Source organism: Chelonoidis abingdonii, chromosome 10 (genome assembly GCF_003597395.2).
Source record: "Chelonoidis abingdonii isolate Lonesome George chromosome 10, CheloAbing_2.0, whole genome shotgun sequence".
Taxonomy (NCBI): domain Eukaryota; kingdom Metazoa; phylum Chordata; order Testudines; family Testudinidae; genus Chelonoidis; species Chelonoidis abingdonii.
This window is the reverse complement of record NC_133778.1, coordinates 21,615,661-21,640,951: the sequence shown is the minus strand read 5'-3', so window position 1 is coordinate 21,640,951 and position 25,291 is coordinate 21,615,661. Positions and strand designations below refer to the sequence as shown.

Below are 25,291 nucleotides of genomic sequence, written 5' to 3'. Positions count from 1 at the left end.
TAGGTATGGATTAGAATAAATCAGTTATTGCTTAAGAGTCTGCACTGGCTTGTTTTCTGCAAGTTCTGCAACACAAAGCTTGTTCAGAACCTCTAATGAACTATTCTGTACAACTCCCAGTTTATTTTGTAGTCTGAGAACCAGAAGTATAATTGGGAAAATAAATAAATAAATAAATAAAAATTAAGAAATTTTCCTGTTTATCAACAGAAAAAAATTAACTGGTATAAAACGGCCCTTTTTGAGAGAGACTTTGGAACCAGAGACTTTAAGATTTGTTCAGGATCACATGCTGATTATTCAATATGAAAATTGACTTTCTGATGAAGGCACCACCTTATGTTATGTGGTTGAGGCAATTGCACAGAATTACCAAAGTGATAACTTAAAACATTGTGACTGGTGCCTAGTAATCATTCATATGTAACTGTGCTTTTCTTGGGTTTTGAACTGGAAAAAATCCTCTAATGATTTTTTTCTTAGACAAGGCAAATAGTGCTGCAGTCCCTAATTAGAGTTTTGGAATAAAATCAAGACTCTCATCATTTGCTTAAATCTCTTCTGTAGAAGAACAGCAATAATAGAAAATGTGTCAATCAATCCTTTTTCAAGTACAAAAAGACTAATCTAAAAATACACAATCTGCATGCAAGGAGCTTGGTTGTGGCATAATGTTGACAATGCCCTTTCTTTTACAAGTCTTCTTTTAAATAAAACTGAAGATTTTCTTTAAAAACTATGATTTACAAATGTATCTACAATATTGTAGACTTCATGTCCCCTTATTCTTTTATGACAGCTTCAGGAAATAGTTCTTTTCAGGCTAGTGTTGTATGGTCACTGATTTTCAAGCGGTCATTCAAGGAATGAGTATTGATTGGCCTTTTTGGTAGGCCTTCCAGTACTCTCTCTATCAGATTTCTGACTGAAAAAAAGGCCTATGGCTGCATACTGTATCCAGTGTTAAAATTACTGATGATTCTCATCTTTCAAGTATTGAAAGGGTATGAGTTCAAATGATAAAGCAGCTCTGTGTGCTCTGAAATGCCAGTGGAAATGCCAGTGGAACAGAAAGGGTGGGATTCTCAGCCAGTGTAAACTAGCATAGCTTCATTGAAGTCAGTTAACACTGGCTGAAGATCTGGCTCTAAGAAAGCTTTTTACATTTGGGTTAGATGTGATGTTACTGGCATATTGCAGGATAATGCTCAGAGAAAATGGCTGATAAATCTCACTATTCTAGAACATGTGGAACAGGATCAGACAATATTATCTGTTTTATACTTACAATATACTCAACTCACTCACCAGTGGGTTACACTGAACTGAGGTTGGCTTCCTTAGTATGCTGAATTGGGATGATCCATGCCCAGAAGCCACTTGTTCAACCTTTTAAAGATGAGACTTGCCTTGCTCACCATCCTGTGCAGTGTTGGAATGCAGTCATATGGTCTCAGAATGCTTCTTTTCAAGTCAGCGTTTGAAGAGATTTTACTTTTAATTGCATGGTAATGCTTGTATAGCACCTTTTGTCCAAGGTCCTTGAAGCATTTTACAAACAGTGAGACTCATCTCATCACTAAGACAGAGTCTTATGTATGGATAAACTGATGAGCAAAGAAATTAAGTTATGTGCCAGTGTCACAGAGCAAATTATTATTTTATCAAGAACCAAGGAATGAATCAAGGTGTCTTGATTCAGTCCCATGCTCTAGCCAGTGTAAAATATTCCCACCAGAGCTGCTGCTGAAAAACATCAGGTTGTACACTTAAGATTATTAAATAAAGGTTTATAGCTTATGGTAGCTTAACTCAGTGTGTGTTTGTGTGTGTGTGTGTGCGCGCCCACGCATGCACGCATCTTGGTCAAATTTACTAAGAATTCAGTGAAACCTGAATAACAACGTAAGTGTCATAACAACCAACAAAAGCTAGGAAAAATATGGTAGATGTTTTGTCCTTAAATGACAAGTTTGCGTTAAACTAAAACAGAGTAGTCTTATGGAGTTTGTTATTTATACACACTGATACACTGGAATGACTTCTTAGCTCCTCAGAGTATACCCTGTAGGTAACTGTTTCCAAGTTATTTATACTATCTATGGTACCTCTTCTGGTATCTAATATGGATGGCACCTCAAGGGAGTGATATAGTCTAGTTATACAACTGTAAGATTGGCAGTCAGAAAGTCCTTCATTCTAATGCTGGCTCAGTGTTGACTTACTTTGAGTTCTTGAGGCTAAGTGATTATGTGTCTCATCCAGTGTCTTTAAAATGGGAATACCTCACAGTGGTGTCATGAGGATTAAATTAATTTCTATAAACTCTGGAGCATGAAAATGCTAATTATTAATTTGGCCCCAGTAAAAGAACTGTGAAGCAAAGTTTCCCAGGGAGGGTTCCTCTGAATTGCATTTATCAATCATTCTATCTGTGTCTGCCCCAAGTTCCTAATAGTTATAAGAAATACCATGGTGGAATATTCTCTCAGTAGAATATTCTGACCTCCTAACCTACTACTCAATGTGAGGAGTGATATAGGAGTGCTTAACAAATTTGTGGCATGGCTGGAGAAGCAGAAAGAATTTACAATATGTATAACACTTCTCTTGCTGATGCGGTGGTCTAAAAATATGAGCACAACTATAATTTGCCAATATAGTTAAATAATTATACAATCTTAGATATTAGAGATGCAAATGACCTGTGAGGTCATCCACTTAATCCCACAGAGGCTATTGCAGAATTATGTGCTATTTACTGCTGATTAATGGTGAGGCTGATACCTACTTCTAATTAGGTTTTTCAGGTCTGAGCCTAAAGTTTATATATTCCTTTAATGAGTCCAAACCCAAAGCATTTACATTACTGACATGTAATTTTTGTTAAATGAATATCTTCTCTTAAAAATTTTATATATTAAAAAAATCTGCATAACTTTTCTCAACACATTAGACCATAGCCACACTTAATATGTGGCTTAAATTTTCACGCATTTAAGTCAGACAAGTTTAATATGTGGATTCCAACAGTGTATGAAAATGTCAGCAGAGTTCAACATTCTAAATGCTGTTACACACCGTGAATGTGATGCTCTCTTGGCTGAAAGTCTGTGGTCTATACTTACTATTGGGAAAACCTATAAGTACCAACATTATATCACTATTTGGACTCTTCTTTACAATATTTATGGGGAATAACTCTGTTATGTAGGAATGCTACCCTGTGTAATATTTAAGGTGTAGTTGTCTCTGGGACTACAGAGAAAGAGTTGGGAACCGGGGGAGGGCCTGTTTGAGGCAGTATTGAAACTGGATGTACAGTTGCGTGTGGATGGTGGAAATGAGTGCTAGGGACCTTCCACAAGTCTGGACTGTTGGTTAAGAATCCGATTTGAACCAGTGAACCTTTGGCAGTTCGCTTTTTGCTGATTTAGAGCCCAACTCTTCATTGGCTTACACCTGCTGGGGCCAACGGGGTTCAGAGTTATGTAAGCAAGCACAGAATTTAGCCCAGTATCTTCTTTTTCCCCATCACTGCACAAACTGTCATCATCTATTTGTGTACAGGTCTTTCGCATCTTACGCTGGAGTTACATTCTGCAGTCAGCGCGTAAAGCAAAAATCACGTAAAGTCAAAATTACATTGAGTGTAATGGCGGGCGGAATTGCCCGCACTACAGGTACAGTATTAAAATTGTAATTTTTCTTTTATTGTTGTTTTTTTTTGTTTTTACCGACCATGTAAAGCTGAAATCGCGCATGTTAAATGCGTGTAAGATGCAACAGACCTGTATTACTAAACCTACGAAAGGTCTTTGTAACATGCATCTTTATACACATAATTGATCTTCGATGGACATGCTCATTTAATAGAGTCATTCTTAACAAAACTGTAGGTGTATCAGAAAGTTTTACAAAAGCAGGACAAAAATGGTTTTGTTTGGAAGAAGAGTAAATCTCAATAGGAGCATTGACTTTTTTGCATATGGTAGTGACTGCTAAATCATAAAAAGGGTAACTGTCCAAATACAATATGGTGTAGTGGACATGTGTTGATCTGACAGTGTCTGTTGCAGCAGAAGGGTGCTGACATATAACGTTGCTCTATTTGCCTAAAAGGGTGTGGGAAAAGTATGGTGCAGTGGGGTCCTGGTTCATGATTGGGATGTCTAGATGCTACAATAAAGCAAATAATTATTTATTCTAATAATTATGGTGATGAACTGTAATTTCTTTGGACTTGATTCTCTTCTCACACTGGTGTAAAACAGAAGTGAGTCCATTGACATCAGTGGAGTAACCTTGGTCTGAAACTGGTGCAAGACCCTGTGACTTTTTTAATGTTTGTGGTAAAGCATGGCTTTTGTTTTTAACGACCTTAAATTCTCATGCTAGATTTGATTGACTTCTTGAAACTTCTAAATGGCTTGTAGTACTTTGTGTCAGGTTTGCAGTACTGTACACTTACTGCCGATTTGACTCATGTCAGGATAGACTCAGCCCTTGTTATGTCCAAAGTACGTGAAACCACTGACTGCATGAGGTACTTTGGAAGAGACTTGTCAAACTGAGGTCCTCTCAGTGTCCCATATATATATATATATATTAGAGATCTCACTGCACGGTTCATAAAAGGGATTTGTCTCATTCCCCTTAGCCAAGAATATCATCCAATAGACACAGCTGTGCAGCATACTGTGTATTGTATGCTGCCTATGTCTATGTAGTGTTCAGTGCTGCTCCTTTTGACAGCTGTGGCAGTTTTGCCATTGGGCCAATAATCTATAAAGTGCTTTGAGATGGAAGTTGCTTTATGTGTGTGTGTATATATATATACATATATATATGTATATATAATGTGTGTGTGTGTGTATATATATATATATATTTATATGTATAAAAGCTACAAAAGCAGGAAATGGTGAATTAAGGCAGTCTCAGCATTCTGAATTCACACTGTTATTGCCTATTTTGGCAACCCATGGTACTTGTAGGGGACTACGGAAGACTGTGTCACAGCCTAGCTAGGGTGTCTCGGCTTTCTCGGCGGCCTTGTGAAGAGCCCCTGCTTGCTAAGTGGCCGGTCATTGTAGGACACAGCATGCCAGTTATAACTTGCTTTTAACTGGTTGAAACCAGTTTGTATGGCCTTAGGCCAAAGGGCGGACATAGCCTGTGGGAAGTCCCTTTTTGCATATGTATGAGTTGCTTTTGTATTGTGTATATATAGCTGTATGCTCCCGGTCCGCCTTTGGACTCCAACCCAGGCCGAGCTGAGCTTCGGTGCTGGGTTCCCCGCCTAAGTGACAGCAACGCCCAGGGTCCCCGTTGCGGATGTGTCACTTTACCTTCATTAAAGCCAAATAACTCACTGTGTGTGTGGGCCTCGTCCTTGCAGAGCACTCAGGCACGTAACAGTACTGTATGCAAATTCAACCATTGATCTTCTACCTTTTGAGAGAGACTGATGTGTTACTATTCTTTATCCTAACAGGGTGAGCTAAGATTCTCATAACTCATGACTCCCTTGCTTGCTTAGGTTACACTGTGTCTGACCCTTAGCGTTGTTTTGATTCTCTTAATTCATTTCCTTGTAGGAGGCCTCTAACTGCCCTTCAGATGCCTGGTTTTCAGAGCTGCTGAACACCCAAAATTATAACTGAAGTTAATTGGAACTGTGCGTGCTCAGCTCCTCTGAAACTCAGCCCCCACCAAATGGTGGTATTTGCCAAAGATCAGAACGAGATTTGTTAAGCCATAGCAAGGGGTTTGTTATATTGAACAAGGATAATTATGCATTTGCAAAAATCTGTTAAACCCTAACATGGTTAGTTATTCTGCTATTGATTCTTATTAAAAAAGAAATAAACCAATGAAAACTCAACAGTTAATCAGACTCAATAGCATGTTTTTATAGCCTGAACATTTTAGAACGTTCATTTTCAAAATAATACTAAAAGGGGGTGGCTTGGTTCGTGTTGTCAAGTATCAGAGAGGTAGCCATATTAGTCTGGATCTGTAAAAGCAGCAAAGAATCCTGTGGCGCCTTATAGACTAACAGATGTTTTGGAGCATGAGCTTTCTTGAGTGAATACCCACTTCGTCAGATACATCTGACGAAGTGGATATTCACCCACGAAAGCTCATGCTCCAAAACGTCTGTTAGTCTATAAGGTGTCACAGGATTCTTTGCTGCTTGGTTCATGTTAAATACCCAATGACTGCAAATTCTATAAAAATTAAGCCAAAGTTACTGTAGAGTATGGCAAAAAAGGAACAATTTATGCCATGGTATAGGCCTCAGTCCTGGATTGAACTCCAAGCAGACAGACCTCAGCGCCTGTGTAGATCTTGCTGCAGCATCACGGCCCATTTTGGCTGCTGAGGTCTTCAGAAATGGCTTAACAGATAAAAATCATCTTGTGGCTTGGTGGTAAGTGTGGCCTAGTAGATAGCACACTGGACTGGGACTTGGGAGATCTAGCTTCTAGTCCCAACTTTACCACTTGCCTGTGGATTATCTTGAGCCAGTCATTTCACTTTCCTGTGCCTCAATTTCCCTATTGGTAAAATGGAGGAAATGATACTAACCTTCCTCCATAAAGCACTTTCTGATCTACTGTTAGATATTATCATTATTATTATTCACTACCATGCAAAGAGACCAGGGTTAGAGTGCAGTCTTGGTCTCTTGCACTATACGTCAGGAATGCTGTGGAGAGAATACAGTGGGCAAGCACAGGTCAGAGAGCCTTGCTGAGCTGTATCCCTCCTGAATGGACTATAAAGGGAGTCATATCCAGCGCTCTTCAGACGCTAGGATGGTGGCACCAGCAATGATTTGGCGAGTGTTCTGTGAGCATTGGAAGGGGGAGCTCTCGTAAATTGGATTAAAAGATAAGTAATAGAAAGAATAGGACATGGAGGAGTTCTGGGGTGTGTGTGTGTGACATGCTCCCAAAATATTAAAATACAACATTTGGGATTTTAGTGGCGATGTAGAAATGGATATTTGCTGCTGTAATAAAAAAAGTACTGTGTGTTACTGTAAGAGATGGCCATGAACCCAAAGAAGTGAGGACGTTTGGAATCATATCTGCCATAGGAACCCTAAACAAGCTTTTTTTTATACTTTCCAGTTACAGCACATGTGGTACACAGGAGTTCAAAGAACTGTGTATGCCATGTATGCTGTAACGCAGGGATGCTGCATGGCTGAGAAAGTTGTGCTTTTCTCAGTGCTGACTTACTGTACTTTCTGTGTATGTCAGAATTTCAGTGCTATTTTAACAGAGCTTTTGTGTGTAGGTTTCTTCTGTTGTCAACAGTGTAGTGACAGTGCATATCAAATATGTGTTCTTAGGGCTTGTTTTTGCATTGATGTAAATGAGAGCAGAATCTGGACCAAAATTTTGACTTTTTCCAACTATATTTCCCCAGAATCCAAACAAGGCTTTGTCTATATTAAGGACTATCTGCCTTCACCTAGAATTTAGCAAATTAAATGAAAAAAAATTATATCCCCTTTAACCTCAAAATGACTAAACCAATCTATACAATTTAAAAAAATGCATCCAGGCTGACAGCTTGTATGCCAAGCTTCAGCCTCATGTGATGTGATATGAATGATCTATAGCAACTCCCTGAAATTAGAACTCAGCAAGAGAAATGCTGACAAATCCTAACTATTGCATGTTAGAAGCAAGACTATAATATTAGTGTGATTACTGACAGATGTGAGCATTCCTCAGTGGGCAACATAAAGAATTTCAGTACATTGAACTCCCAAAGATTTATTCACCCAAATGACAGGCTCTCAAAATAGAATCACTCATACCCAGAGCACTCCTTTCAGCAGTTCTTGTAAATAGCCCATTCAATGTGCCATTCCATTTTGTATGCAAAATGCATATAAAATATTAAGGCCAAGATAGGTGCTTCATGACTGAAAACTTGCATATATTTCTGGTAAGTGTTGTGTTTACAGTAACTTTTTCACATAATTAAATCTGTGGAAATTCCACTCTGTTGTGTAGGAACTGATTTCCCAGTTCATAGGTTTTATTCTCTTGTGTAAATCACTAAAGATTACTTGGCAGAGCAGCTCTCTATTGAAATGTCACTGACCAGCACAGGTTAGACAACCCAGTCTGCTTTTCCCCCTTTAGGTCTTAGGCTTTATCTTGGTATTCAGGCTTTTGAATTCTTATTATGAAAAAGGTGCATTATCTTTCAGCCTTCCATGAGTATGATACCATAGTAGCAACATTTAGATCAAAGTGGTAGCATAAGGAGAAGAAGCACCTTTTCAAGAGGCTTCGTCTCACACAAATACCAAAGTTATGAGAGACTCTGGGATCTGTGGATATCAGCTAGTGGCAGTTTTAGAAACCCATTGGACATTCTGCTTTGGTAGAATGCCATGTTCTGTCTTGGTTCTGCTTCAAATATTCAGGTATAATTAAAATTTTAAGGCTTTCCTTAAATTTATCTGAATCCTATGCTTAACTCTTTGTTAACCTGCATGCTATCTTTGCTGCAGAAAGGCTTAGCAGTAGCTTTCCTTTTGTTTCTCTTTTGCTGCCGTTATTTTCCTCCACTGATAGTGATTGTAGATCACACTTCTCTCTGCTCCATATTAGTGCTCTCATAATGGCTCTCCTAAGTTTCTTTCAACTGGTTTAGACAGTTCTGTTGTGACAGGAGAGACCCCTGTTCCTTAGGACCTCCCCGCCTCCCATTCATTCTCTGTTACTGGAAATTCTAACAAAGGTCATAGAGAACCTGTTTGCTTGCTTGCTTGTTTGCTTATGATGTTTCTTCACACACACTGAAAAAAACACACCTTTAAAAAAAATCTGTACTTTTCACCAAAAAATAGTTTTATTTTCCCCTTTTGACAAAATTGGAAAATGAAAAATGTAGTAATTTAGCTTTATTTGGAGGGGAGTTTCTTCTTCGTTTATCATTTTTTCGCCCCGTACTTTCTCTTCCTCTCCCCCACCCCCTGTTTGTCAGTGGCAAAAAAGGGGGATTAGTAGGACAGAAAAAATGAAGCATTTACTGAAAATTTTCAAATGCCTGAAAATCATTCTTTTTCCATACTTGTGAAGCAAAAATGAATTCGACATTTTCAAAATTTCTCATGTTTAAATTTTTCCATTTCTGACCAGTTCTCTAACCTGGGAGTTGCATCCCTCGGGGGATTCGTAAACAGTTTTGAGGGAGTCAGTCATGACAGCTGTCCCTTTCTTTATAGCTGGATGGGAATGGGGATTGCAAAACTTTTTTCTGTTGTAACATGGGGCCATGGCATGGAAAACCACTCCTCACACATTTATTTCTAGATTAATTTTTATTTTCTTAAACAACAGATAAAATATACTCTGTACGGATGAAATACAATATCATTATAAACTAAATTTATATCAATATATAACAGTATTTTTGTTTAAGATGTCTATCTGATTTGCATAAAACTATAAACACTCTAAAAAATACAACCTTGCAAAATTCCACTCAGGATTTTTGTTGTTGTTGTTTTTGTTTTGTTTTGTTTTTGTGGAGGATGAATGATGATGGTCGGGAGAATAGTTTTTGTGAATGGACTAGTGAACTTTTATAACAGTTTTGGAAGGATGAATATAAACCGCAATATTTTTACAAATTGAGATTGTATCAAATGTAACCTTAAACATATTGTAACATTTCAACAGCCTCTCATACTTACATATATTGAAAGTTTGCACAAAAGGTCTGTCAAACTCAGGCCTAGTGTGGTCTAGTGGAGGGTGCTGGACTGGGAGTCAGGAGACCTAAGTTCTCTTCCCAACTTTGCCAATGAGCTGCTGCATGACATTGGACAAGTCACTTCACCTTGGGCCTCTATGTGTTTGTAGATCAGGATCACGCTAAGGAACTGTTAGTGCATGGCAGCATAGTCCACAAAAACATTTAGAACATAAGAATGGCCATATTTGATCAGACCAATGGTCCATCTAGCCCAGTATCCTGTCTTCTGACAGTGGCCAGTGCAGGTGCTTCAGAAGGAATGAACACAATATGGCAACCTTCCAGTGATCCATTCTCTCTCCACTTACTGCCTAGCACCTAGTTCAGGGGAGATTTACTTCCCAGCTTGGTGTGAATAAGTCACAGATAATAACTGTATAACACATAGAAACTTTATAGGGGAAAAGATCTGGATAAAGGTTGATCTGCTGTACCTCTCTCTGTATACTAGGCCATAGTTATTAGTTAGATTACTTCACCAGAGGTACTTAAAGAGATCTGGCCAGCTGGGCATCTTTACACTGTCAAGTGTACAATTTATTCCGTCAAGGTTTTGGTATATCGCTTGGTTCTCAGCCTTGCTGTTCAGCTAGCTCCCTGCCAGAATTCAGCTTGATACTCGTTGCCAACCATTCTATGTAGATGATCATGAATGAGGCTCTGTTTTAGGTCAGATCCTTTAATACAATCTTGACAGTAGGTCTGTATTTAAGTTCTCTGTATTATTATGCTGGAGGATAAAACTTGCCCTCTGCAACCTACATGCCAAAGTCTGTTTGCTTTTCCTCTTTGAACCATATGCCAAATGTTCAAAAGCCAACATGGTGTAACTCATTTTATCATCAATCTGCCAGTTGGCTGTAAGGTTTGTCTGCAGTATCTGTATTGTGAATTTTCTGAAATAACATTTCTCTCTTTCAAAACAGCATGTTGTTGCTTCATCATCTCTTCTGAAGGCTTGATTCTGTCAGGCACTGGTCACTCTTGACTGACTGATAAATTTAAGATCAATCCCTCCGTTTGTATAGCATGATTTTACCCAGTGCCTCTATGTCATGGATTTTTCCCCCCTGCACTTCTCATAAGAAGTTCCACCATAAAGAGACTTAGTAAGATATTTATCACTGGATTCTGCTGTCTCAGCCCTTTGCCAGAAATGGATATTACTGTACTGCCTTTGTATGTTTATCTTGGCAAAAAACAGAACTTTGTCTTGTGATGCAGATTTATTGCTGAATACATCCCAGTCACAGCAACAATATATTTCATATGTAAAGTTTGTTATATATCATTGTATTTTAGCTCCAAAAATGTAGTTTGTTTTTCTAATAGCAAATTCTAGATTTTCTGAAAGAGGATTTTCTGGAAGGGTATTCTGAATCAGCACTGCAATGAAAGAAAAGGCAAACAACTGTTACCCTTTTGCTACAGACATTTCCTCTGCTGAATGTCTACCAAAAAGAACGAAAAAAACCTTTGGGTATTGCCCAGTTATGCCTCCTGAGCCCAATCCTGCAACCCTTATTTATGGGAGTAATACTTACTCCTGTAAAGAGTCCCACTGAAGTCAGTGGTACTGCTAACATGAATAAAGACTCGGGGGTAGCTGTGTTAGTCTGTATCCACAAAAACAATAGGGAGTCCAGTGGCACCTTAAAGACTAACATTTATTTGGGCATAAGCTTTCGTGGGTAAAAATTATGAAGAAGTGGGTTTTTTACCCACAAAAGCTTATGCCCAAAGAAATCTGTTAGTCTTTAAGGTGCCGCCACACTCCCTGTTGTCTTTATGAATAAAGACTATTTGTTTAAGGTGTGTAGGATCGGGCCCTTTACTTATAAATACAAGTACAGTCAATGGGGCTGAAAAGGGTATTGACCCAACAGTTGATCCTTGTTTGGATATCTCAAGGATGGTCTTTTCATAATGCACAATGGAATCCTGTTGTTATAAAGAATGATTTGGGCAACTCCCATTGGGATTATTGTACCCAAATAATTATTACATCCGGATCCATGACTAGACTCAGATACACCATACTTGTTGTTGACTTTGAGCACCTGGTAATATGCACTTACTGCCTTTTTATTTGAAGATCTTAGGTTACGTCTATACTGCAGATGGGAACCTGCCTCCGAGCCTGTGTATACAGACTTACGTTAGTTCTGCTTGAGCTAGCACTGAATAGCAGTGTGCGCATAGCAGCACAGGCAGCAGCTCGGGCTAACCACCAGAGCTCAGATTTAGGGGGTCAGATGGGCTTGGACTCAGGCAGCGAGCCTGAGCCACCAACTGTGCTGCAAAAATGTCCCTACTGCTATATTCAGTGCACTAGCTCGAGCTAGTGTTAGTCTGTCTACCCAGATGACATCATCTGTGCTCTGCCCCCAGCTAGTCCTTCACGCCCATGCTCCCACTTTGGGAAACACTTGTGTAGATTTTCATCGTGTGATGCTTCCTCACCTTTCTTACATGTTTAATGAGCAATGAAATAGTTAACAGTGGTGATATTTAAGGTATCATCATTGACATCTGAGTTAGCATAAAAAGATATAGGGCAGTCCATCCCTCAGAACATGTTTCAGGCTCTCTGCAAACTCAGGTAGATATCTTTGCTTCAGTTACACTCAGGTCACATTTTGAAAGTTTCCTTCACAACAGTAACAGGTAGAGACTTACTCTTCTAAAAAAATAAAAGATCAGACTCTGGAGAATAATTGATAGATCTGGTTGTGCCCTCCCAGAGGGGCATGTCTCCCATTTTGGAAAACACTTCAGTAGGGCAAACCATGTAGGAAACAACTCAGCCTAGTACATGAACCTATTTAGCTCTGAATAGACACTAAGAGCTGCTTTACTTTATGTCAGGGACTGCCTCTCTAGCTGACTGGCCCCACTGGCCATGTGAAAACTAGAAAAAAGGTGTGTTTTTAATTTTAGTGAATATGTATTAAAATCCTAGTGTAGACAAGTAAGTTGTAGGGGACCTGAAGTATACCTAGGATTTCACACAGGATTTTAATATGGGTTTATTACCATGTTAAAAACCATACCTTTTTATAGTAAAAGAAAAGCCCACCTCAGGAAGGTCATGCAGATTGCTTAATACCACTGCCTGAAATGAGCACAGTTCGTATGCAGTGCAGAATCCAAGCTATAAGTCACATATCAGTTAAAATAACTTGTAGAGTCCTCTGCTGAAGCCTCTAGAGTTGTAAGCAGTACAGGCTGATTACAGCCAGTTTTATTTTTTATCCTATTCCCCTTTTTTCTGAAAAACAAACAAACAGAACCACTAGGAAATTAAATTAAAAATAAATAACTTAAATGCAGTGTTGAGCTTGCAGGATTAAATGGGCAGAAGTCAGGAAATTCCAAAAGATAAGGTTGCATTGGCAATGGCAGCTCAGCCACGTCGCATACATGTAGCATTTTCCATTCAGCTTTCCCTTGTTAACTGTAACATAACTTTTTTTTTTTAGCATACCATAAAATATGCAGAATATGTCATGTGGATAAGTGCACATTGCTGGATCAAAGACACACAGAACAGAAGTGCCAAGTCATATGTCAGTTGCTGGGCACAGCAGTAAATATACATGTGTTCCTAAAAAAATAAATAAATGCTTAAATTCTGAACAAATTACCAGTGTAAAAGGTACTGGTCTGCAGACCCTGGGCCAAATTCAGATCTCCTTTAGACTGGGGTAAATGTGATTTCATTGGAATAACTCCAGATTTACAGCAAAGTAGATGAATTTAGCCCGATGTCATCCAAACTCTCAATTTTAAAAAAGAATTTATTTTTTCTTTCTGTTTGCCTTCCAAATACATATGTTGTCCAACCAATGCCATTTGTGGAAGAGTGAGAACAGTGATTCTACTTACTACCAGGCAAAAAAAGCTTGAAGAACATCAAAAGAAATGGTAAATTCCAAAGTTAAAGTTTGCTCCCAACTTTATTTGTTTATAATTCTCATGAAATTGCTGCTTTAATGCACAAATTATTATTTCATAGAGCCTTCTCCCTTTGGATTCAGAGAGCTACGTGTGATTCCTTTTGTGATGTGAAATAATGACCACATGGGAATGAGATTTCTCATTACACGCATGATTACGTCAACTGAAGGTCTCAGTGGTAATTTTGCTCCTTCTCTGTACAACAAACATCAGTCTAATGCTATCGTTACATGTGTAAATTGAATTCAGTATCATTTCTCTATACAAACATCACACAGTTCCATTACAACCCCGTTCTTAGAATTTGTATGCAAGAATGAGAGTTTTTTTGTCTTCTAAATGGAGTGTTTAATAAAGACCAGTATGCTCAGGGCTTTATTATCAGAGGGAATTTGTAACCCAGAGAGCTTCATGATATAAAAACCCAAGCACAGAAACACACTAAACAGAAAAAAATACAATGAGCAGACAGTGATCTGCCTTTGCATGAGTGCATGGGATGGGAAGGTGTGCCAGGGCAGATCACAACAGCAGTCTCTGAGAATGCTCAGTTCTGCCTCCTTCCAGAGAACACATCACCCAGATAGGGGTGAGGCCATGCCCCATTCTCCACTACACTGGCCCATGGACCCTGTTGGGAATAATATGCACCACTCCTGTGGATGGTGTACAGCGATAATTCCCCTCCCCCTGCACGCCCTGGGAGAGAGTGTCTGCTCCATTAGGCTTTGTGCCTGATTGTGCAATTATATAGGAGAACTTAGTGCAGATGGAAGGTGCTGATTTGACATCCATGGGGTCTGAAGTCTCATCTTGACCAACAGAACAAGCACAGCAAAGGCTGCCGCAGTACAAATTCCCCAAACCACCCTGTCTGTGCATCTCAGTGTGACATGGGAGGACCAGTGTTGCTAGGGGAGACTTTTCAGTATGTGTCTACTTGTCCATTGGGGGCTGTATTGAAAAGATTGAACAATATGATTTTTTGTCCCTACAGACTTGGCTTGGTTTTAAAATGGTGACCAGGAGAGCCAAAGCTATGAATCGGATTGCCAGTCCCCTCAGCTATCCAGTACTCACCATATCTGTAATATTTTCTATATCTTGGACGGTTTTTTAACAACATATATATGCCCATTACATTTAGCTGCTGTATTTCCTCTGCTAAATTGCACCACAAACTCAGTATATAATGTGTTAGTATCTTTTGCATCACACATTATTTGCTGTACATGTGATTCACACTTTGCTTTGTCTCCTAAAATTCCAGCTAATGCTTAGTTAAAACACTTTACATGTTCAGACATATGTTTTCTGTTTAGCGTTTGTTTTGATTAGTAATTCATTTTATCTTTAAAAAAAAGGAAAATCACTGTTTATAAAGTCGTATCCTGACATCAAAGGATCTTCTGACTGTGCCTGCCATACTGTTTAAGGTACAGTGGAGTGATTTTAAAACAAACAAACAAAAAAGCCTATTGGGATAATTATTAAGGAAATCTCTAGTTTATTGTTTGGGCAGCTGAAAAAGTCAGTATGTAACTTCTGGCAGCCCTTTCCGACCAACAGAGTGGGGGCACAACCAGGGCCGGCTCCAGGCCCCAGCATGCCAAGCGAGTGCTTGGGGCGGCATGCCGCGGGGGGCGCTTTGCCAGTTGCCAGGAGGGTGGCAGGTGGCTCCGGTGGATCCGCCTGCGGGAGATCCACCGGAGCCACGGGACTGGTGAGCGGCAGAGCGCCCCCCCTGGCGTGCCACCGTGCTTGGGGTGGAGAAATGGCTAGAGCAGGCCCTGGGCACAACTGGTTCCACTTGGGAAAGATAAGAAATAAAACTTTCTTCAGAAACTCCTGTTATTCCATTGGGAGGCCAGGGACAGATTAAGTGGAGGACTTGCCAGTTGAAAATAGTTGCAATTGCATTGTTAACCATGAATCAGATAACTCCAGTTCTTAATCATAGTAGATGTAAAATGCTTGATTGTTCTGTCTTGCTAGAGATGGATGGGGTGACAGTTTGTGCCCAGAATAATGCCACTGTGGGTATTTGTTGGAACACACTTTAACTTTTTTTAATGATCCTTTTTTAAAAATAATTTAAAATAATTATTAGATTACATTCCGTGCAAGTTAACACATTCAATAAAATTTATATGGGCCCATTCTAGGGATTTTTTTAATTACACCGTGGAGCGTTTTTTTAACATAGGTCATAGAAATCCATTTGAACTGTGAACCATGACACTTCTCTTTACATTTATCTGGCCACACTTGACATATTGGGATTTAAACCAGACTTATAGATTAAAAGAATTAGGGCCTGATCCTGAAAGGTGCTGTGCACCCTCAGCTCTCGGTGAAGTCAGTAAGAATTGGGGGCACACTGCACCTCTCAGCATGGAGCACTGGGTGGCTAATATGGGTACCCAAGGGTTGTTTAACTAGCTCTCCAAGGCTCTGTGGTGTTGCTTGATTACAGTCAATCCCACAACTTTCAGATAAAGTAGAGCAAATGTAAATACTGGTTTCTATTTATAGGCTGGGCTATTTGTACAGATCCAAACAAAACCAAACCATTCATTCTCGCAGCTTCTGTAATGGCCTTCTCTATTTGCCTCAAGTAGTGCATTGGGGTAGTAAGATAAGCTTTCTTTCAAGATATATTTTCCAATATATTATATTATCTGTGTGTAGAAGCAGTTTCTAGGGCTCTTTGCAGCTTACTAGGCTCCTCTGCTGACACACTCTGAATTCAGGTACTGGAATCCTACATAAAGATACAAACTCTGCTGGTTCATACTGGGAGGTGGCTCTAGTTACCTCCCAATCACCATGTAAAAAGAGTAGAGTGTCTTTCTGAGGCAGCCACAGCTGAAAACTTAAAATAAGTTTTGCTTTGTTATTTTAGTTACTGATAAAGCCACACCCCTGGAAGGGAGTGAGTATATGTGTATACTCTGTTTGGAGCAAGGAGGGAGATGTATATGCTTTAACTGCTGTGGATGTGCTCTGGCATATCGGGGATAGTAACAGTAATTATTAATGATACTGTGCAATTTTATGTAGCCTCCACCCCAGCATCTCAAAGCACTTTACAAATATTAATAAATGTAACTTCACAGTATTAGACGGAACCATTCAGAAGTGTGGTCTCCTATATTCTTTGCAGAAATTCTCACCTCGGATCAAGTTAGCAGATCTTGATTGAGCCATATGGTATGTAGGCATCACCAATATGAACACAGTGTAGACACTTACCTAGGGCTTGTCTACACAGTGGCATAGTCCACATTAGAGGGGGGTAAATTCTAGTGTAGGCAAGTGTGTTGTATACTAACTGGCCCATGTGGACCCTGCTGGCTTGCGCTAAAAGTTCCCTAGTACACGTTAATGTAGCCCTGTTTCAAACAGTACTCTGCAAGTAGGCTGCAAGAGGTAACTGCTCTAAGACATGTGATAGTGCATACATTGATATGATTTATACACGGTTGTATTTTAAAAAATTTTCCCAAAGAATGCTGCTTCTCTGGAAGCTCAATACATGACCAGATTTCTTGGTGAGGAGAAAAAGAGTGATTTACATGCATCTGGGAGAGATGGGGAATTAGTCTGTCCCATCGGGTTATTAATAATACACCTATAATGGATGCCAAAAAAAAACCCTGGCTGTATTTTCTGCAACAAACAGAAAACAGGCTAAACTGCCTTTAGATAGCAAGTAAACATCACAGTCATGAAAAAATTTATTCCTAGGTGTTTGAAGTATGATACTATAGGAGCTTGTGAAGTAGGTAGAATTTGTTTTATCTAATATCAATTTTCTGAGGTCTTGTGCTACAGCAGAATCTACAGTTCATCCTTTTATCGATCTTGGAGCTTCCAGTGGTTCCAGGATTTTACAGTGGAGTTTTAAGAATGATTTACTGTTAAATATTAAGTGTTTAACCATGTAATGGTGAACTTCTGTTGTCATGTGGCTCACAGGTGTCCCTGCTAAGAGTCCAATCCAAGTCCCAATGGTGTCATCAGGAGTTGGATTGAGTCCTAACTACCCTGAGAAGAGAGAAATACTGGCACCAAATCCGCAGAGAAAAAGGAATGAGATAATGACTAAATACTGGGATGAGGGAAAAGACCGTTTACAGGATGTTTATGTGTTTTCTAGACACATGGCACTTCTGAATGAGTTTGGGGCCCAGTCCTGAAGTCCTAATTCATACAGAACTTCTGGTCAGTCAGTGGGAGGTTGAGTATAAGATAGCAGAACTGGACTCTTAGCATTCATGCCCTTGAAGAGCTACATGTCACAGTAAACATGTTGCAGCACGTTTATTCTTCTAACCGTGTTATTTCATGCTGGACCTGAAACAGTGTCAACTATGTGCCTGATTGCATGGCATGCTTTTTGCTAAAGGATCATGCAGAACGATTTGCCTTTTCTTTCTAACAGGTCTCCTGCATTTTAAAACATGCTGGCAAAAGGAAGTCAGACTGTTGCCTGATTTGTAAATTGTTCTTTATTTATCATAATTCCAGTATGGATCAGTACTGAATATAGATGTTTCCCGCTATGCAAAATTCTGGCTTGTTTGTAAGAGCTAGTCAAATCCTGCAGGCTTTATGCAGTTGTTTCTCAGTACTGAAGTCCAGTTGCCTGAGTCAGGTGCAGAGCTTATCATTTTGGTTTAGTAGTGGATAGAGGATGATTACAGTTCTGGTGCTCAGTAAATCCCCTTTCTCCCTTTAGTGAAAATATTTAACTCTCTTACAGTAAGGAAAAATGTGCATTATAAACCCCTGCATGATCTGTCCTCAGAGGGTGAGATCCTGCAGGATGCTGACTCTCTTCTTCTCCTGTTGTCTTTAATGGGAGCTGAAAGCACCTTGCACCTCACTGGATCAACAGTCATTCTGGATTAGTAGTAAATACATCCTGAGCACAAATTTACAGGGTGCTCCTACTGAAGGCGATGAGAGTCTGGCCATTGACTTGGAGCCCAGTCCTGATAGATGCTGAGCATCTCCTGCTCCTGTTGACTACATCAGAAGTTGCAGGTGCTCATTATCTCTGTCAGTATCAGGTCCTTCGTTCACCAGAACTCACCGGCTTCCTCATGACAGTGAGTACCCACAAACAAGGGTCTCCTGGGTGTTCAATTTTATAGGTTTATAGGGGCCAGTGTGACCATCTCATCTGACCTCCAGCATAATACAGGCCATAGAATTTCACTATGTGATTCCTGCACAAACCCATAACTTCTGGTTGCACTAAAGCACGCCATTTGGAAAGGCATCCGGTCTTGATTTGTGTGTGTGTGTAATGACTATGTCTCTATATTATTTTCCCCTTTAAAATTATATATATTATAGAGACATAGTCTAAAGAACTGTAATAAATTGAAATAATAATGGCAGGCTCTGACTAATGGGCAACAATCCACCTTAGCTTTCCCCCAATGAAAGCACTCTGGCTCTCCAGTCAAATACTTTCTCCCATCTTCCCAGTCTCAAGACAGACTTATTCTCAACTCCCCCATCCTGAACTCCATGACAGCCTTCCTCTGGGTTATAACCAAGTGTTAGTGCCAATTATACATAGGCTTGACAACTAGGGAGAATATGGAGCCATGCTATGCCCCACATCCTGCTGACTGGATGAGCCATCCTCTTATACTGGCACTCAAAATCATAAACAAAACCTCACTTGCTCTGCCCTGCAGAGCCTCTGTCTGTGCCTACATGACCAATAGCACCGATAGTTTCTTCTGTGTATTGGGTGAGGTCACAGATGTGGTATCAAACTTCCCAGAAGGAAGTGATGCTTAAAAATAGAGAGAGCCATGAGTCTCCACTTCTGTCCTCTCTGTGTCTGGCCATCAGTAAGGTCTAGATCTGCCTCTTGTCTTCTATCCAGCCATCTCCCTGTTCTTTTTACTATGCATGTGGCTTTAGGACAGCACTGCATCATGCCTTAAAAGCTCCATGGGCATTGAGCAGATAGTAGCAGAATTATTTTGGGGGAGTTCTGTGGCCTGTATTATACAGGAGGTCAGACTAGATGTTTGCAATGGCCTTAGAATCTACGAAAGCCATGTTTACAACAAGTTGCTGGCTACAACCTCTCTAGCCTCTCCGATGCATTCAAAGCAGGAGGTGGAGACATCATGTGAGGGACTACAGTGCAGCTCCCCAAAGGTCACTTCTGCACTTTGGCAGCCAGAAGAGTGGTAGAGAACAGCGAGAAGGGATTTTCAAGGCTGCTGCTGGCACTGGGCTCTTTGTGAGTGCAGGGCATATGTCCTCCAAGCATTAACTATAAATTTGCTACTATGTTTAAAGCTTGCATTCTTTCCTAGAGAGTAAAAGAGCATATGCCTACTGTAGAGTCTTTTTCGGTTTGAAAATGTGAAGTCGCTTCTAAATTTGATCTTTCTTTATGATGAGAAGTTCCCTAAAACATTTTCATACTAAAGCTACACCATTTTCTTTGATAATAAAAATGAAATGAGCTTCCCTCTTAAGTGTTGTACCTTTACTCTTGACTTCCTCTTTCCTTCCTCCAGTCATTATTTCTTGTATAGTGTTCTCTTTGATTATCTGCCATTGAACATTTAGAGAGAACAAAGTGGTGAGTCAGGAAGGTAGTTATATTAGAGAGAAAAGTCTCTCATGAATCCTATTTATTTTTCAGAGGAATACATCTCATTTTGTCAAACTTGACATACACCTTTACCCCCACTATAACATGGTCGTGGGGAGCCAAAAATCCCTACCACTTTATAGCTGAAATCCCGTTATATCGGGGTAGGAGTGGCAGGGCTCCAGCAGTGATTTAAAGAGCTCTGGGCACCAGCCGCTGCGGGAAACCTTGGCCCTTTAAATCGCCAGTGGAGCCCTGCTACCGCAGACCCGGGGTAGGGGGGGCAGGGCTCCAGCGAGATTTAAAGGGCCCGGGGGTCTCCGCAGCAGCCAGAGTCCTGGGCCCTTTAAATCACTGGCAAGCCCCGCTGCTGCAACCCCGGGGTAGTGGCAGCAGGGCTCCGGTGGTGATTTAAAGAGTTCCATGCTCCAGCGGCTGAGGCGAGCCTGGGCTCTTTAAAGCGCTGCCTGAGCCCTACTGTTGCAGCCCTGAGGTAGTGGTGGCAGGGCCCCAGCAGTGATTTAAAGGGCCCAGGGCTCCCCACAGCAGCCAGAGCCCTGGATCCTTTAAAGTGCCGCCGGAGCCCTGCTGCTACTAAGCTGTACGCAAACCCGTGTTATATTGGGTCACGTTATAGTGGGGTGGAGGTGTATGTGGTATCGTCCAGGGAGAAAATTTTTGCGATATCCATAAAACTTTACTTTTGTGCAAACTTTAAATATGGTATCTAGCTTTTTGGTTTAAAATCACTTTCACCATTTTAAAGCGACGAGAGTCCAAAAGATAAGGAGATTCGTGACTTTGAATTATTTTTGTACTAGTCGTCTGATTTAAAAATAGCCCACTTCTATGAGAAACCTCAAGGGACAAGAGTTGAAATTCTGACTTGAATCGCTTCATGAATGTGATCCTGTGCACTCATGAGCACTCCTTGAGAACAAGCACATGAGATTATTTGTAACTTTCTAACCCAAACCATTCCTGAAATACAATAGGAAAAAGACAGTGAGAACAATTGGCCGAATAGACAGACCCATTCATTTTTCTAAGTCAAGGAACTTGTCTGATGGCTTGTTGGATTTATTTTGAATTTTCCACAAACATTCTCCTGACCTTAGAGTAAGCAATACTTAGACTGAGAGGAGCCTTCCTCCCCTTCTCCCCCCCACAGATTTAGGATTAGGAGGGAGAGGGAATCAAAACTGGGGCTTAGAATATAAAATGTCTTACAACCACGACTACAGAACCATTGATATGACTCTGGGGCTATGTCTACACTGCACGCCACTAGTGGTGCCGCGTAGCATGTAGCTACTCACTGCAGTGACAAACAATACTGTGATGTGTAGCTACAAGTGGCAATAAAAGGCTCTGGCAGGGAGAAAGCAACAGAGAGAAGCTGGGCAGCAGGGAGCTGCCAGAGTCTTTCCCCGCTGCCTCTCCGCTGCTTGAGCTTTTCGCCGCTGCCAAAGTCTGTCCTGCGGTGGGAAAGACTCCAGCAGTGGGTTGCTGCACTGCTAAAAATAGTACTATAAATGGGGGAGGCACTGCTTGGGCACGTTGAGCGCCATGTAAGATATATACTCTGGGGGTTCAAGTGTGTCTGTACACATGTAAGCAATGGCCCACTTTCTGCACTGCTATTTATACCTCTGCTAGGGGGCATGCAGTGTATGTACTGTACGCTTGTTGAAAGGAGTGTGCAGTGTAGACATACCCAAATCCTCCAACGTGCAATGCCTGTAATTGTGCACTATTACCCTCTGTGTAAGACAAGAGTACTAAAATAACCAGCACAGTACATGCCAATCAGTAGAATGGCAAAGAGAAGTTACATATGCTGACTGTGAATCTCTAGTCTAGTAAACCTTTAGGTATGTTTGTTTGGACTCAGATTGTGCCAGGGCTCCATTCAGGCACTCAAATGAGGAAGAGGACACAAGGAACCTTCTCCATTCTCCCCACTCCCATCCATGTTCCTTGAATGGAGGCCCAGACTAATCCCTCCCAGCACCAAAGTGTCAGAGGGGAGGTGGGGCCATAGCATTTGCCCCCTCTCATACACCTCCCAGAGCTTTCTGGAGGCACAAAGTGGAGCATTCTGCACCGTTCTCAGGGCTGCAGAAATAGGCACACTCCCCTTGTGGGCCTGGAGTCTCTGTGTGGCTCCCCTAATACTCAGTGCCTGCCATGCACAATCTGACTCCTGAAGAGCTTTATTACGCTGTAACAAGCTTAACCACTTTCGTATTTCTCAGTGAAGCATTGGACTCTGAAGCATTCCATGCCTCCACTAGACTTTGACTGTAATTGTGATCTAAGATTCAGCTAACCATGCAAAGTATGTTTAGATTGTGAAGGACCCTTCCAACCTAACCTGCAAAAAATCTTTGCAGGGGCAGTAACTCAGTGAGAACCATGCTATTTTGTATGCTGGAGAAATTAACTTTGCATCCTGCTTTGAAAGAAAAGCTGCGGCTTAGGTGGGACTCATGTCCTACTGTAGCACTCCTGCAGGGCTCTCTGGGGCCTTTGTGAAAAATGGATTGTTTCCTGTGTATAAAAAGGGTGGAATATGAGAACAGTCGTATATTCCCATTCTATAATAAAGAGTATTACATATTATCAAAGGAAAAATGAGTCCAGGAAGACAAAGCTACATTTGTCGAAGGCTGTCTGCCCTTCAGGAAGTTCGAGAATTAAGAGCTAATTAAGAGGCCAGCTTGCAGAACGTGCTATCTCTGCTAAAATGGCTGTTCCAGAGCAAGTCATGACAAGGGTATGAGTGTCTGACTCAAGTGGTGATTGGACCAGTATAATCACAGTACAATCAAAGATGTCCGGAGTGTGGGCAATGAAGTCCCAAACTCTAGCCCAGGACTGCCTTCCCCCTCTAACTGCAGGGGAAGGATGAAGCTGATGAAGTACAGGTTTTCATTAACAGTGCAGGAAATCAATTCCAATTTATCCGTGAATGGGTGTACAAGTACAGACAAATTGTATACATTTGATTTTGAGAAACTTCTTGTGTACATTTATATGCAAATTGGGAAGAGCTGTGGGCTCTTGGCAAACTGCCAACGTGGCTCAGCATACCACAATTTAGGCACAATGTGTGTCTACATAAGGGGTTGGATGGCAACTGCAATTGGGTTTTGAGATTTGCTCAAGAAAAACCCACCTGTGACAAGAGAGCCAGAAAAGTCAGCAGAAACAGTATAACTTATAATTCTTCTTGTAGTTTACAACTGTTGTAGAAGATACAGCCAACTGGATTATCTAGAAAACGAGGGAGAGAAACTGGAGCCATTCAGTTTGGTGAGACACCTGCTTTTTTTTCTCACTAACCACCTTACAGTTTACATAGTGTTATAGATAACTAATCTCTGAGACTCTTGACTCCACATTCACGTCATCCTCTACTGCTAATTACTTATTGTCATCTATTTTTTACAAAGCTATGAATTTAGAGACTGATTTTCAGACATGCTGAACACCTGCTATGTCTGCCGACTTCTGTTGTAGATGGTGCTCAGCACATCTGATAATAAGAACTCAGGGTATGTCTATGCTGGGAAAGTCCATCGTGTTAGAAAACATGTTAGTTAACACAATATTGAACATGACTTAAACATGATTGTCCTTGTCTACACTATGCGCTAAGTATGTTGGCTGGTCATGCTTAACCATAAGTTTGGGTGGTGGTGGGGGGAGACCCTAATGTTTACCGAGGCCAGTTGACATGTTTTAAAATACAATTATCCTTGTCCACACTAAGGGCGAAGCATAAAATTGTCAAAAGCTCCTAAATTCTGTATTCAAAAGTGACCCATGGCACCTAATTGCCTCAAGCCACCATTGAGAGTGGCACTTAGGCTCCTAAATCACTTTTGAAATTTGTACTTTAAGTCACGTTTAAAATAAGTCAGTTAGCAAGTGTTCTAACATGATGTATTTTCCTAGTGTATACCTACCCTTAGTGTCTGCACAGAGCCTGAATTTGCATGCACAAGTGCATAGGATGATTGCTGGTCTAATCATCTCATTAACTCCTACAAATGAGAGATGTAGGAATGTTGTATGGCCCTTGATATATCAATGTGATAAACAAGTAGCCCAATGAGAGAGAAATCTGCTAATAATAACAATTCCTTTATTATTATCTCTATCCTACTGCCATGCCATTTATTTTTCATTTTACTGTCCCATTAGACCATCAGTGTTGTCCTGATGTTTTCCAACATCAAACACCCACATTTTGAATACCACATGCAGATGTGGTCGCCTCATCTCAAAAAAGATATATTGGAATTGGAAAAGGTTCAGAAAAGAACAACAAAAATGATTAGGGATATGGAATAGCTTCCATATGAGGAGAGATTAAGAAGACTGGGACTTTTCAGCTTGGAAGAGAGAGAACTAAGGGGGGAATATGATAGAGGTCTATAAAATCATGACTGATGTGGAGAAAGTAAATAAAGAAGTGTTATTTATTCCTTCTCCTAACACAAGAACAAGGAGTCCCCAAATGAAATTAATAGTCAGCTGGTTTAAAACAAACAAAAGAAAGTATTTCTTCACATAACGTGCAGCCAATGTGTGGAACTCTTTGCCAGAGGATGTTGTGAAGGCCAAGACTATAACAGGGTTTAAAAAAAGAATTAGATAAATTCATGGAGAATAGGTCCATCAGTGGCTCTTAGCCAGAATGTTCAGTGATGATGTCCCTAACCTCTCTTTGCCAGAAGCTGGGAATGGGCGAAAGGGCATGGATCATTTGATGATTGCCTATTTTGTTTGTTCCCTCTTGGGCAACTGGCATGAGCCACTGTTGGAAGACAGGATACTGGGCTAGATGGACTTCTGGTGTGACCCAATATGGCCGATCTTATGTTCTTA

At 40.6% G+C, this 25,291-nt stretch overlaps 1 protein-coding gene across 6 annotated transcripts in view; it reads left to right on the top strand.

Moving 5' to 3' along the window:
• Positions 1 to 25,291, top strand: part of SPATS2L (spermatogenesis associated serine rich 2 like) — a 126,078-nt gene that overhangs the window by 4,857 nt on the left and 95,930 nt on the right. For 3 of the 6 annotated variants that reach the window (XM_075070031.1, XM_075070027.1, XM_075070030.1), the window contains exon 2: positions 23,634 to 23,710. The exons of the other annotated variants lie outside the window; for them this stretch is intronic. The gene's annotated coding sequence lies outside the window, so the exon portion shown is untranslated. The remainder of the gene's footprint in view (positions 1 to 23,633; positions 23,711 to 25,291) is intronic. 6 annotated transcript variants of the gene reach the window in all.